Consider the following 11,323-nt stretch of genomic DNA (forward strand, 5'->3'; position numbering starts at 1 on the left):
TTTTCTCTCATCCTCTGTCTTTCTGTCTCTTCTCTCTCTTGTCCTCTGACAGACTAAGAAGCAATTAGTGTCACATTAGCGATATCCAGGGAATAATTCTTATTCATGCCAAAGCTGCTGCTGTTCTTTCTTTCTTTCTTTTTTTTTATTTAAACACACAGATGCTTTGTTTGGTTTTTCTGTACTCAAAATTCGTATTTTAAGATCTTAAAAGTTGCATCTAATATTCATGATCTATCCCCAGAACTCTTGCTCCACAGTGAGAGTTTGTGCTGCATTACAATCACCTATCCAAATACAATACTAAAAGTGAAGGGAAAATGAGTGTGAGCAGCGATGTGAGGTTTGGACCCCTGCACTAGAACCCCAGCCCAGTAGGATTCCTCACATTCCAGCCCATGCTGGAGCTGGAGCTGGTAATAGATCTGAGCAGGCCTGCTGGGCTCAACGCATTGTGGCCTGTCCTCCCTTCCTCAGTTTTCTGCTTTGGAAGAAGACAGCGGTTTTCCTTGTGGGACACCTTCCTGAGAACAGCCTCAGGTACTGACTTTCCCTCCCTCTTTCATCCAAAAAAAAAAAAAAAAAAAGCATATATGAATACATTTCTGCAAATCCCTCCAGTTTCTCCTCATGCAACTGTAACAGGATAGTGGGAGTTTACATCAGGGCAGAGTGAGAGGCTGGGTCTTTTTGACAGTAATGCAAGGGACACTTGTTTACCTAACCTTATGGGTCACAGTGCAGTTTAGCAGGGAATGAATGACTTCATTTTTAGGGTTTAAATTAAAGGGTTCCTCCTCTCTTGAACTTAAAACAGATTTGTGCATGCTTTGGAATGAACAAAGTACTCACTCAGTACGCAGACCTTTCTACTCCAGCTGTAACTATAAAACAAAAAGAGGTGAAGAATTACAGTGATGGCAAGTATGTAGTAACTCTTGAGGTTGCATACAATTATAGCATTCCTTACTACCATTTCTACTATCTTAGATCTAGCTAATGCTTCATACATATTGTAAAAAAAAAAATTCTTTCATTCACCCTGACATGGTGTCAGTTACTTCAGCAGTTATTGGGCTACGCCATATTTGAGGGAAATTGCTACCTTATGCGCCTTTTAAAAAAACCACTGGGTTTTGAATGGGACCTTTTAAAGAGGGGGTAGTGTTTCATTTAGAGTTGGTGGTCATTTTGGCAATGCGATTTTACCACCATGGAGCCTTGGAAGCATTTACACTCACACATGGCATCAAGGCCTGCTGTGGTGGTGATCAAGTGCTTTGGAGATGCCTGGACACCATGAGAACACAAATTAGAGCCCATCTCTCCCGTACTTCCCCCACACCGAAATGTTCAGGCTATAGGAGCACGCTCTCCCTCTCACTTCAGTCTTTCATGCCGCTCGCTCGTCAAAGGAGAATTGATTAAAGGACCTTTTAAATGACTTCCTTTTCAGAGCTATTATTTCCCAATAACCAAAGGAGAGCAGATTGAGATCAGTAGTCTAATCTGTTGTTTCCCTCTCCTTCTTATTGCTGTTTTTGTTAGAGCCCAGCAAAAGAGCTCACCCCATTTTTCCTGTCAGTCATCGGGTTGTAATACTGGGGCTCATGGCTGTAACTTTAGACTGCTCAAGCACTCACGCACGGGCCTTTTTCAGAGAACAGAGTGAAACAAGTCACTCTCCAAACCCTCTGACAAATAACCCATGCCACAAAGAACCTGTAACTCTGCCGCCCAGGGAAAAATGCTTTGAAGCTGCAATAGAAAGGAGGGCTTCTTCACTGCGGCCAGTGCAGCACTGGGTGCAGCAACTGAACTTCACAAAAAGAGGAGGTAATAGCGATCTTTCAGGAACAATAGAAATCCTTGAACTCTTTATCCTACAAACAGAAACACAGCTACGAAGCTGGAGGTTTGTGTGATGGATTCTTTCCCAGGAGGCAAACAGTTGGTCTGTTGCTGTCACTGGTTGCATAAAAAAAGACAAAGTAAGTAATGTTTGGAATGGCAATATGTCATGCTTCCCCGGTGCCAAATTGAGTTGAAAGTCAAGCTTAGCTATCAAAACACATGGCAGATGAAAAGAAGAAATGAAAAGATAAGGAAGGATGAGGACTCTTCTTTCTGTGTAAGCAGAAACACCTACAGTGTCCGTCTTACTCAGGGCTCTAATCGGAACACACCATCTCCCTTTAACCCAACATTCCTGTAAACACCTGCTTGTATCTCATCTCTGCATCTGTGTGGGTAAATACCACCCATTCTTGTTCGCCTATGTACAGACAAGACCTCCACTAGCTACCTCTGGACAGTTATTTCTTCTGTAGCCATGCATCACATCTCCTCTCAAGATGAAGAGGCTTGGGGAGATGAAAAGCAGACTCTCTGACTCTCTGGGGGGGAAACCCGTTGTAAAGAGGAGACCTTTCAGGTGAGAAATGTGCGGTTTTCACAAACAAAAGTCAAATTCACCCAGGTGGTCCCAGACGCCCTATCCAAACAGACGTCTCAGATTGAGCGGCATCAAGATTGTGTTAAAAACAATGGCGCGGTATGCTCATATCTCTCACTTTAATGATTAATCTGATCAAGCCAACTTTTCATCTGTCGACACCAATGTTCTGGGAGCCCTTTTGACTTGTCATCTGGACAAGTATTAACAAGAAGTGTTGTGTCTCACAGCATCACCTCCACAAGCCGAGACGCCTGTCTCTCAGACAGTTGTTATATACAGTATGACATGACATAAACGATTAATCTACTTCGGGATCATCAGCGAGTAATGCTCTTATATTTGGCAATGCTGCGTGTAAAGTTGATGCATATCAGGGAGATCAATTGAAAAGTGGTTTCAACGGGGATTTCTCAATCCACTGCTTCAACATAATTGTTACTTAAAACCTCTGTGAGTCAAGGCAGGTGATTTCAATAATTTCATGCACAGATCCAAGAACTGCCTCTAATACTCTGCACTTTTAACACACACTCCTTCATTATGGCTTGGATTGGTGGCTTAGCACTTACTTTTCACTCATTCCTGTGCAGGCTCTGTGCTTGCTCTCTCTCGACCTTCGCCTGTTTCATGCAACTCTGTCTGACATGCTCCGCTTGCTCCACGAGTCACCAATTGACCAAATGTAAATGTAAACCCGTAGCCCCCTGTGCCACTGAAGCGCGAGATGGGACTTTTCTCCCCAAAATGCTGCTTTCAGTATTGATTTCGAGCGTCAAAGTGCCAGCGAGTTTTTTAACCAGGAACCACAGATTACTTTTGGTGAAACAAAGCTGGCTTTTGTGCCTAGGTTCTGGGAGGCCGCTCGCTCTTGTCATGTACATGTGAAATTAATTAGGAGGAAATACTAAAACACTTGGGTGGAAATTGCTTTTCACCAGATGTTCTACATATGAGGATCAATTTAGTATTCTTAGCATAGCAAAATGACTATATAACTTCTTTGGTTGCCTCTTTGATGAAAGCCAATCTGTCACTCAAGGCACATAAAAAGAAGTCAGGGTTATATGCTACTGTTTGTTCCACGTTATGGAGTCTTAGGTAATGTGATTACTTAACCAGGTTAGGAAAACAGAATGTTTCATTCTGGGGTAAAATTCGACATACTGACAAGAGGCCCAGTGTTCCTCGATGATCCATGCCTAAACCAAACGAGTGGTCTTTTCCTTGTCCCTTGCCCCAAACACAGAGAGGCCAAATAATCACAGATGAATCACTGTCGGATGTAAGATAGCCATCATAACAGAGGTGTTTAGGTAAGTCTGCAGCTGACATCTCATATGTCATGCATATGTTTTTAGTGTGTTTTGGACAAGAACCAGCCTTCACACACGTCTGTTTGTGGTGCTGTGGCAAAACTCCACGATATGGATATAAAAAGCACAGCGTGCAATGACAAGGCAAGCGCCAAGATGAATTGGGAGATCAGAAACTCTCATTTCTTGCCTTTCGTTTACATTGCGTGCTCCACTGCACAATGTCAAAGATGTGTGAGGGACAAGGAAACTACTTTGATATAGCTCACTACGCAGCTGGCCTTACAAATTTAAACATCGAGAAGGAACAGTACAGAAAAGAAAACCTTCTCAATATGGTTACGTTTGTTCAAGCTTAGTCATCTACTCTTATTGTAACTGACAAAACACACGCTAATCTCCAGTCCTTGGACCTTTTTTTTAATCGTTGTCCTCATTTTCTTGTCTCACATTATGAGAGCGAGTAGGCACATTTTCAGGATATAATATGTCAGCCTCTGATAGAGAGCTGGCCTGGATGTCTGAGGCAAAGTGACTACACAGTAAAATACGGCAGCTCTCTCCATAGCTTCTGTTGCTCTGTGTATATTCAAGAGAATCCAAGCCATCTGGAGTCTGTTTATTGTATTACAAATGACACATAATGGTAATCTGGCATGTGATGAGAGAATGTGAATTACAGAGAGGGGGCATGAAACAGGTATTAACCTTCATTTGATTTCCTTTAAGGAGGACATTTAATTTAAGGCCACATTTTATCTACCTGATTATTCATTACAGTAAGCTCGCCCATAACCGTATGAAACAGGATAAACAGAGGAAACCGCCAATTAAATCACATTCCAGGGAAGATTGGGGGGCTTACTGTATACAGAACAGTTAGTTTAGTGACATAAATATTTACACAAACTGCCACGAATTAAGACAAATGTTACCAGGAAATAGGCAACATTGTGAGGGGCCAGAGTAAGGGTTTGTCCAAATTTATTGGCCTCTGTTGAGTCCCAATTTTTTTGAAAACTGTTTCCCAGTTTTTCAAAGTGAATGAAACAAGACAACTGTCGCAGCTCTGTGCACACAGTCCACACAGTAAATCATCCTGCCAAGCTTGTTCTTGTAACGTGACGTGCTTTTCCTTCAAATGCTGAAAGCTTAATGTGATGTGAACATTCATTTTCCATTGACATTTACAGCAAATACTAACATGGATCATGTATCTCAAGCAGACGGGCGAGGGGGGGGGTGACGGTGGTGGGGGTGGTGAAGGAGATGGGAGGAGATATGAATAGTTGCATCAGACAGGGCCTAGTAGAAGTTAAAGATACATACTGCATGCCCAGGGAGTGGATGTCAGTTAAATGTTTATACAGCTGCTCTGAAGATTATTATTATCATGAAACCACACAGCTATAATGTCATTCTGTGGATGCCAGAGTACAATCAGGTCCTCCCTATAGCCTACTAGCCTCCTCTCTCCCCCTGTTAGACAACCCTGCTGTTCTGCTCCCTCCGGGCTGTACGGCTGGGATCAGACTCAGTACGACACCATGATAATGAAATGTGACAATGAAATAGGTTTGTTCCGGACTAGCTTCAAACCATGTGAAAGCCAGTGTTTGCGTTTTGCTACAGCTGTACGTGTTTGTATAAAGATGTCGCAGACTTTTTTTTTTTTTTTTTTTTCCACCGCAGCTACAATGCACAGTGCTACTAATAGCCGTGTAGGTTAGATCAAGGGGAAAAAAAGATCAATGCATTTTTTTTGCCAAACCGCAGCTTGTCAACAAATATGTTTTACTATTAGCCTGTTCTGTTTTCTATCTCAGAGGTGACCTATTTAGTTTAGCCTTAGTGTCTAAAATCTAGAGGGCTCCAGTTACAGAAAATAGCGAAATGTAATATGCATAACTATGTTTTTGTTAGTGTATGATCACCTCAATACAAGAACCGTTACATTTTTGTTACCTTAGAATGAGACTTTGATATCTGCAGACACCATATTGAGCCGCCTCTCGATAGGGCCTTTTGCATTTTTCATGCATTTCACAGCCACCGTTGTTTCCCCTTCAGGCTAGGAAGGAGAGGGTGAGGCAATGGAGTTGCAATCAGCAACTACTCGATACCATAAAATCCAAAACACTAGTCCTTTAAAATAAGACTACAAGAAAGTTGTGCTAAACATTTGCAGCATGTAATAATATACAGCCAGTTTCTTTCATCTCACCCTTAAAGCTGCATTTGTTGGCCACCGGGGGGCAGTAGAAACAAGCTATACACAACTCTTCACATATTATCAGCTTTTGATTTAATATGGCAATTAGCAAACAGTTGCTTATTTGCACTTGTTTGGTGTCGTGTTTCTGCCTACCTGGCATATGTAAATCCAAATTCAGTGTCTCTTAGCTCCTGTTTGGTCTCCACCAGCTCCTGAGAAAGATATTCTGCTATTTAGCAATGAAATGCTGAATTATTCATTAGCTCATCGTTAACTTTGTCTGTTTGCTGCTTAGTTCCATGCAGGTAGGCTATACTGTGTTCATCAGAGTTTTTTTTTATCAGAGGAGAAAACCTGCAACCTCCAAACAGTGAAGTTGTGGGCCATAAAACCAAAACAATGAGCCGAAAGATGATAAAACACAGCTTAAAGCTAGATGTTGCTCCAATCAAAGTTTAAATTCTCTCATTGTCATTGTTCAGCCACAGTGTGTATTATACAATGCCAAATGCCAAATGATGGTAGCTAGTTGGTGAAATGGGAACACAGCAATCATAACTCTTTACTTACTGTAATGTTATCAGCATACAAAAAAAACCATTTCATAACGTTTGGTGTTTCATATCTTTATGAATGTTTACACTATATACTGGCCTTGCTCTGTCTGATATGAGATGCTCAGCTTTGTCTAACGTTCTCAGTATCTCACATCTTGCGTCATGCGCTGGTCAAATCTCATCGTGTGCAGTTGAAATGGCCCTCTATGGAGGAACATTTGAAGCTACAGTACGTGTTATTGCTTATGGCTTGACAAGAGTGTTCCTCTTTTCATCTTATCGAGCGAGTGATTGAAAACGCTGTCAGTTCGTGTTTGTCTGTGAAGGTCACAACACTTCTATCAAGATGCCAGTTTTTAAACAGGTTAATATGCGTATGCAGCTGAAGCGGTAGCACCCAGAAGCAGTAGCATTGAGAGTACAAAAAGCAATCAACTAGTCCCACAAGTATAACATTAAGATCTACATAAACAACTATTAATTGAAACCATCTTCCTGGAGATGTGTGAGCCCCTGATCTCCTTTCATGTATAGATACTTGCTAAGTGTTTTCCTTCCTTCCTTGTCCTGTAAACAGCTGCTTGTGCTTAAGCGGTAAAATGTAAATCTTGACGCTGGCTGTTTATGTAGCCCAAGCTTCTAATCATGCAGACGTATAATTGAGTGACGCATGGTGTCTTTATGAGTGGAGCTGCATTCAAAGGGCAGATCCCTGTATTTATGTCTCTCTCGCTCTGAAATGGAAGTAGCTGCCTCTCATCCCAACTAGTTCACTAAATGAAGCATGTGTTTATGTGATTTCTATTGTAAGTTGTTAAAGTGTGAGGTCCGTACAGAGCTAAATGTTTCGTACTGGTATACTGATTTTATAGCTGTGCAGTGTTATCACAGTTATATAGTCAGAGGCACCAGGCATCACTTCACTTTGTTCAGTATAAGAACAAGATGGTTTTGACTTCAAAAGAAACGTGTCTCATAAAAGTCAATGTGTATTTTTTATGATATGAGACAAGTGATAAGTGAGAACTTCAAGTCTAAATATCACCATTTTTTTTATTTGAATAAAAGCCAACCAAAAGCCATTTCACAATATGATAATTATAATGATATCTACACTTATGATACTGATAATTACAAACTGCAGATCTGGATAAAGGAGCAGCCCTCACTGCCTGATCAAAGCTCCCTTGTCCCATATTTACACAGGAAATTAAAACACAAACAAATAAACAGTGTGCCAATTATGCACAGCTTTTAGTCGGTGACCAACGTCAGTGTGCTTCTCAATATTTGAAACATGCAAGCAAGGTTTGGAGCCTCTTTTTTGTGATCTCTGAGAGGCCGTATAATCTGGAGGTGGACTTGTTGCTCAAATTAGTGGGTAGAGAAGTGTGCCACATGTTCAGTATCCATAAATATTGACTCTGGCTTTCTAGCTGGCCGTCTCTGACCTTGGTGGGTTTCCATTTTGGGACCAACCTATATGAAATGTGTCCCATTTCCACACAATCTCTTTCATGAACCATGTGCACGTGCTCGCCATATTCCGGCAGTCGTGCTTCTGCTGTCAAACACATGTGGATTGATGAAGTTTTTACTGGTTTCCAAATTAAAAAGACAGCTTTGCCGCAGCGTTGAATTAGAGGTGAATCACAGCAACAAATTGTTCCCTGGTTTCGAGCTACATCTCTGAAGATTATCTCCTTGTAAGTATGTTACTGTGTGTTAAGACTACATCTGGCCCAAAGCAGAGGAATGCAGGCCCTGTGTCTAGCCAAGTTGCTGTTAACAGCAGGTGAAAGGCTAATAGTTGGATCTGCAGTGTCATCTCAGGGCTTCGTCTGCCCTCTGACTCCTGGAATGTACGTGATGACAAGAGAAGGCCGCGCTGTCCACATCCAGCACGACATGCGAACACAGACACACACATGCAGCACACATACTGTGGCATGCAAGGAAACAAGCATGTATAAGACTCTGGTGAACAGAGGACAATAAACTATGTCTTCTTCCCTTCCTCAGGATTTACGTATTAAAACAACAAAACACATTCTCTTCTAATCTCCCTCAAATAACCTCAAATATTCCCCCTTGAATAGATTCATTATACTTTTGATATAAGTGTTATGTATTACACATTGTTCTCCCTTAAGGGGGTTTCCATAGAAGAAAAAGATACATCTATTAACTGAAGCAAAGTACATGATGGCGGTTTACTGTATATTATTCTTTTGGTTACTGGAGATGATTTCCCCAAAGGTGAAGGATGAATGAAGAATACCAGTGAACATATCTGACTTTCAAATGATTAGAAAAATATATAATATGCAGGTGAGGAACTTTGTGTTTCGTAACACAAAAGCTAGTCTAACATTTTAGTCCTAAACTGTCTTCCACATGTCAGAGAGGTGAATAAATTACAAGTGACAAGAGTCAGAACACAAGAGATTGGACAAAATAGGGAATTCATGACAGAGAGCGTTAAGTTGTGTTATTCCTAAAGGCCTCAGAGGTCAGATAAGAGACTGGTCATATTAGTCCGTACACAGGGATAAAAGGATTTCCACAAACTCCAGTTTAAGCTGATAACAACAGTCCATAGCTAAACGACTGTTATAAGATGCACACATGCTTTAATACACTGCTTTGGACTCACCTGTGGGAGATTTCAAATTGGTCGCCAAGGAATCACAAAATTATTTAGCTTTCATCACGAGACTCAAGATTCTCACTGATATTGCTTCCTTGTAAACTTTCCTGCAGCCTAAAAAGTCAAATGTTACTTTTAAAAGGAAATAACATTTTGTTTTTACTTCTTTAAGATGAGAATGGTAAACACATTGTCATGCCAACAGGATATGTGAAAACTAAACTGCACAACCATAAAAATATGTTCTAGAGTATATATGTTACCGAAAATAAAGAACATTATGGAATTGAGTGTGGGAAACCCTGTGCTTGTTTGACAAGACTGCATTTTCACTTGAATAATGTTTCCTCTTCGTATAAGCTATCGGTTGGAAGAGTAGAACATCTAGAAATACTGCCAGAAAAAGTTTCTAAACCACTGTCCTAATGGACCGGATGGCCGTGTAGTGTAAAAGAACCGCGGAGATCCATGTGAGTACCTCTGCCTTGACCTTGAGTTTCATGCTGTAGCTTTCAGAGACTATTTACTGCTATCATGAACAAACAAATGCCTGCTAGAAGGAAATAATGACAGCAGTGATGGCGATGGTCGTGCTAGGTTAACTCTGTCCGGTTGAGTCACAGTTTAACCTCTCAGAGCCCTCTTCAGTAGGTCGTTCATTTGTGTTTCAGATAGCATATCTCTACCTGCCCCCTCTGGCTGCCAGGGTTTCGCTCTGTGATGCTGTCCTTTCAATCAGCATGTAATTGGATCAGTGGCAGCGATTAGATAAGCGTGATGTATCTGGCTCAAAACAATGATATATGCAGTATCAGAGCCGCATGATCTTCTCAAACCACTCTGGGCATCGCTGATCAAGTCCCTCAACAGCCTTGGCTAGACACATTCCTCAGCGCTGGCCCGACACAAGCTGTGCCAAGGCAAATACAATATGTGCATGTATGCGCACCCGAAACACACACACAAGCACACGCACCCTCACATGCCCACTTATACAAACTACACACACTTATATATAAAGAAAGAAGAAGAGGGAGAAAACATCAGATAAAGCCCTCTCTTTCTAATCCTCTCACTCGGGTAATTAAAGATACTCACGGCTTACTGTCTGAGGGCTTATCCCCCAATCTAAAGCATCTAAATGCCGAGCAGCTTTTACCTGGGTTTGGGTTTAGAACGCTCAGTTCACCAAGTGGTGTTTTGGCAACAGCAGAGACCCAACTATCACTGCCAACAGATTAACACGACAATAGAGCAAATCTAAGCGGTATGAATGAATTAACGTGTTCTCCCGTACACCGACTTTATGAATGAATAAGGATTAAATGAATGAACAAACTGGACTGGAGTAACTTCATTGGAAAAGACAAGACAGAATGCTACTATAAGTCACTTTTGACTGTTTCTGGTAATTAAATAAAAGCAGAAACATCATTAACATTGTCTGGAAAACAAAAGAAGCGTAACACCAACAAAACTGCATAAAATCAAAAGTGCTTGGATCCAGCGAGGGGAAGACCAAGAAATGGTGCACTTTGCCACTCAGGTAACGGCATGCACCCACGGGCCTCTCTGTATTTTAATTGCTAAGTGGATGATCTGGGATTATCCCTCATAAAATGTTATTGTCCTGGAAGGAGACAAAGCTATCTTGTGATCTCTGTGGGATTTAATCTATTGCCATCTCTCCAAAGAAAACACGGCCAATGCTTTGGCCAAAACACAGCCGCCTACCCCACCATCATCACCTAATGGAAGTCACTAGAGGGAATCAATGGGGGCTTTTCTTATGGAGATGACCCAAACATTAATGCTGTTGACTACACCCCACAGGCTAAAAACAATACAGTAAAGTTTCTCTCACTCCTCTGTGCCACTGAGAGCATGTACTGTACAATACAGCAGGTACTCTCCCAAGTCTGGATGGATCTTCTAACATAAATCAACCGCGTTTGACGTACGCGAAGAATAAGAAAAAGAAGATACATATTTGATATCCGACCAAAGCAGCCTCTTTAAGAGGTGATTCTGAGCAAAGTTTTACTTCAATTAAGTGAAAAAATATGTTCTTCTTGGGAAATTGATGAGATGTCTCTTGAGACTCTCTGGCTTGGCTCTCGCACAGCATTG

The sequence above is a fragment of the Larimichthys crocea genome, chromosome XI, assembly GCF_000972845.2.
Source record: "Larimichthys crocea isolate SSNF chromosome XI, L_crocea_2.0, whole genome shotgun sequence".
NCBI lineage: Eukaryota > Metazoa > Chordata > Actinopteri > Sciaenidae > Larimichthys > Larimichthys crocea.